This window comes from Babylonia areolata, chromosome 8 (assembly GCF_041734735.1).
Source record: "Babylonia areolata isolate BAREFJ2019XMU chromosome 8, ASM4173473v1, whole genome shotgun sequence".
NCBI classification, from domain to species: Eukaryota; Metazoa; Mollusca; class Gastropoda; order Neogastropoda; family Buccinidae; genus Babylonia; species Babylonia areolata.
Window position 1 is genome coordinate 966,700 of NC_134883.1, and position 5,000 is coordinate 971,699.

Consider the following 5,000-nt stretch of genomic DNA (forward strand, 5'->3'; position numbering starts at 1 on the left):
CGCTCATCATCCAAATAATGCAATATCAGATCGCAGTACATACTCTCAAACACTCATCAGTACTCTCAGTAGATGCTGTCAAACACATACACCTACGACCTGTGCACACGCGTCTACACACATATGTACTACTATTACCGCTACACGCACACAAACACAAACACACACGTACATAATTCCCAGACGCGCGCGCCGAACCATACACACACGCACAATATCAGCCCGCGCGCACATACACGCACGCACGACGACTGACACGACCATCCACACGCACGCTCACTCGCGCGCGCTCGCATACACGCACGCACGCACGCTCATACTCAAACACACACTCCCACACTAACAACCACGCCTGCATGTCTATTTGCGCTTGACTGAGATGCAAGATGTTTAAAAAAACAACAACAAACAACAACAACCCCCCAAAAAACAACAACAACAACAACATAGCATTCTTTTGTGCATATAATAGTTTTGTTGGACGGCCGTGGGAAACAGTTATGAAAAAAACCCCCAGCAGGTTAGAAGTGTGTAGCTAGCTTACGCGCGCTGTCTTTGGAAAGTAGTGAGTGTGGGAGGAACACCTCTGGTCTTAGCAGCCTGTCTGAAAGCATGAACTGTTCAGTTCATTTAATGAACCGTGTAATGTCCAACAGGTGGGGAGAGGGGGTGGGTGGGGGGAGGGAGGGGTATTGGGGGAAGGGAGGGGGTGGGGGAGAGGGTGGGCACTACAAAATACAGCCTTCTTATTCTTCTCCTGCAGCCCTTTTCTTGGGTAACGTGCGTAAGAAAGCCAAGTCTGCGTTTACACACACACACACACACACACACACACACACACACACACACAAAACCACACACACACACACACACACACGCGCGCGCGCGCGCGCGCATTATAAAAGCATACACACTTACGCACATAAACACCCGCGTGCACACGCGCACAAACACACACACACACGCACAATATAAGAACATACACACGTACGCGTACGCATGAACACGCGCACACGCACACATACACACACATACACACACGCACGCACGCACACACACACACACACACACACACACACACACACACACACACACACACACACACACACACGCAAACACACTCTTTCATTTAATTATGCACACACACACACACACAAAAAGAGACATTCTTTTTCTGCATGCTCGTTGTTAATCATGGGCAGATGACATGACACAAAATGTGACAGGAGCAGTGTGAGCACCACGTGCTGAATGATATGATACCACATGTCAAAAACACAACCCAACCCCACCTCGCTGGAAAAGGACGAAAGTATTGGTGAGTATTAGAAAGGAGAAAAGGAAAAGAAAAGAAAGAAGCAGATTAGCTACAACTACATACAGCGAAAGGCGTCGCTGCTGAAATACCGCGGTGTCGTGCAGAATGACACACTGACTGCTAGATAATAATGTATTGTGAAATATCGCCATCGCCACTTACAGTTTTGGACTGAACGAAAGCAACAATGCCCTTTGATTTTGAGCACGAATGTACAAGGATCGATATATATATATATATATATATATATATATATATAATTTTTTTTTTTTTTTTTTTTTTTTTTTACGAAAGCGAGAAGGCATGTTGCAACCTAATAATGATGATGGTGATGATGATGATGATGATGATGATAATGAAAGAGTACTTACATGGCGCACACTCCCCATGCATGCTTTGGGCCAGAAGCGCCTCCCATGAAACCAGTGATACATAACGAAACAGCAGGTTATACTAACACTGAAATCATACATACCACGATACATAACGAAACAGCAGGTTATACTGACACAGAAATCATACATACCACGATACATAACGAAACAGCAGGTTATACTGACACAGAAATCATACATACCACGATACATAACGAAACAGCAGGTTATACTGACACAGAAATCATACATACCACGATACATAACGAAACAGCAGGTTATACTGACACAGAAATCATGCATACCAAGACAATATTATTTATTATACATCAAAATCAGTACAATGCATAGGCTACAGACAGACGGACAGGCACACACATACACACACACACACACACACACACACACACACACACACACACACACACAGAGTGTTCCCCCCATTTGGAATTCGACATACGACACTCATCCACAAATACAATGTGAATACTTCACAAGAAGAAAAAAAAAAAAAGAAAAAAAAAAAGAAAAAAAAGGAGACAGAGATTCATAGGCCGTATTGAATAAATTCGTTTTAAATTTTGTTTTGAAAGTGGATGATCGGTTAGTGACGGAGATACAGATACGGAACGATAGGAACTGCAATATACTGGAAGACCCTTCAGCAAAAATGTCTGTCTTTGAAGAGACTTTGGGAACTTGAAGAAGCTTTCTAGAAGATATCTTGAAAAAATGCGAACGAGTCTGAAGCAGTATAAAGAATATGGGGTAAGTATGATGGAAGAGGTTATAAGCAGTATAAAGAATATGGGGTAAGTATGATGGAAGAGGTTATAAGCAGTATAAAGAATATGGGGTAAGTATGATGGAAGAGGTTATAAGCAGTATAAAGAATATGGGGTAAGTATGATGGAAGAGGTCCTGTAAAGTGATGTTAAAGCAATCGTACCAGTTTTGCACTGAATTATCTCATTGGATGGCTAAACATCTGAAGACATAACAAGAAATCAGAAGACCAACCAGCAAGAACCGAACTGCAGCCGTCAGTGTGACTAATTGTAGCGGAACTGCAATGTGACTAAGTATAGCTGAACTGCAGCCGTCAGTGTGACTAAGTATAGCGGAACTGCAATGTGACTAAGTATAGCTGCATTGCAGCCGTCAGTGTGACTAAGTATAGCGGAACTGCAGCCGTCAGTGTGACTAATTGTAGCGGAACTGCAATGTGACTAAGTATAGCTGAACTGCAGCCGTCAGTGTGACTAAGTATAGCGGAACTGCAATGTGACTAAGTATAGCTGCATTGCAGCCGTCAGTGTGACTAAGTATAGCGGAACTGCAGCCGTCAGTGTGACTAATGGTAGCGGAACTGCAATGTGACTAAGTATAGCTGAACTGCAGCCGTCAGTGTGACTAAGTATAGCGGAACTGCAGCCGTCAGTGTGACTAATGGTAGCGGAACTGCAATGTGACTAAGTATAGCTGAACTGCAGCAGTCAGTGTGACTAGGTATAGCGTAACTGCAGCCGTCAGTGTGACTAAGTATAGCGGAACTGCAGCAGTCAGTGTGACTAATGGTAGCGGAACTGCAATGTGACTAAGTATAGCTGAACTGCAGCAGTCAGTGTGACTAGGTATAGCGTAACTGCAGCCGTCAATGTCACTAAGTATAGCGGAACTGCAGCAGTCAGTGTGACTAATTGTAGCGGAACTGCAGAGGTCAGTGTGACTAAGTATAGCGGAACTGCAGCAGTCAGTGTGACTAATTGTAGCGGAACTGCAGAGGTCAGTGTGACTAAGTATGGGGGAACTGCAGAGGTCAGTGTGACTAAGTATAGCTGAACTGCAGCCGTCAATGTGACTAAGTATAGCCGAACTGCAGCTGTCAATGTGACTAAATATAGAGGAACTGCAGCAGTGAATGTGACTAAGTATAGCCGAACTGCAGCCGTCAATTCGACTAAGTATAGCCGAACTGCAGCAGTCAATGTGACTAAGTATAGCCGAACTGCAGCAGGTCATGTGACTAAGTATAGCCGAACTGCAGCAGTCAATGTGACTAAGTATAGCCGGAACTGCAGCCGTCAATGTGACTAAGTGTAGCCGAACTGCAGCCGTTCAATGTGACTAAGTTAGCCGAACTGCAGCAGTCATGTTGACTAAGTATAGCGACTGCAGCCGGTCAATGTGACTAAGTTAGCCGAACTGAGCAGTCAATGTGACTAAGGTTAGCCGAACTGCAGACGGTAATGTGACTAAGTTTAGCCGAACTAGCAGTCGTTAATGTGACTAAGTATAGCCGAACTGCAGCAGTCAATGTGACTAAGTATAGCCGAACTGCAGCAGTCAATGTGACTAAGTATAGCCGAACTGCAGCCGTTAATGTGACTAAGTATAGCCGAACTGCAGCAGTCAATGTGACTAAGTGTAGCCGAACTGCAGCCGTCAATGTGACTAAGTATAGCCGAACTGCAGCAGTCAATGTGACTAAGTATAGCCGAACTGCAGAGGTCAATGTGACTAAGTATATCCGAACTGCAGCAGTCAATGTGACTAAGTATAGCCGAACTGCAGCAGTCAATGTGACTAAGTATAGCCGAACTGCAGCAGTCAATGTGACTAAGTGTAGCCGAACTGCAGCAGTCAATGTGACTAAGTGTAGCCGAACTGCAGCAGTCAATGTGACTAAGTGTAGCCGAACTGCAGCAGTCAATGTGACTAAGTATAGCCGAACTGCAGCCGTCAATGTGACTAAGTATAGCCGAACTGCAGCCGTCAATGTGACTAAGTATAGCCGAACTGCAGCAGTCAATGTGACTAAGTATAGCCGAACTACAGCCGTCAATGTGACTAAGTATAGCCGAACTGCAGCCGTCAATACGACCAAGTATCTAGGAACAGCTGAGTTGTTTTCTTCAACACTCAGTTGGAAGTTTGCACTTTGACATACATTGCCGAGACTAACGTGATAATGCATGGGCAGAGCTGCCGAATCAGAATATGCGCCAAGGTTTCTGACACAGTTTTGAAAACAGGCTCTCAGCACATGAAGTGCATGACTAACGGCCGAGTTGGACGTGAAGACACAAAGAAATGTAGCCTTCTGATGAATATTTTAACACAAAACATGACGGAGCATTCCATGCATTAACAGGGCCAGATAATGGATGTGTCACAGATGAAGAGTGCTGGTCATTAGGCGCTCACACACACACACACACACACACACACACACACACACACACACACACACACGTGGCTCTCAATAGTTGACCCCCGGCAAAGTTGGACGTGAGGAGAGAAAGAAA

The 5,000-nt window shown here is 44.7% G+C and overlaps 1 protein-coding gene across 2 annotated transcripts in view; it reads left to right on the forward strand.

Annotated features, from left to right (window-relative positions):
• Positions 1-5,000, forward strand: part of LOC143284451 (uncharacterized) — a 262,254-nt gene that overhangs the window by 64,461 nt on the left and 192,793 nt on the right. The gene's annotated exons all lie outside the window — the stretch shown is intronic.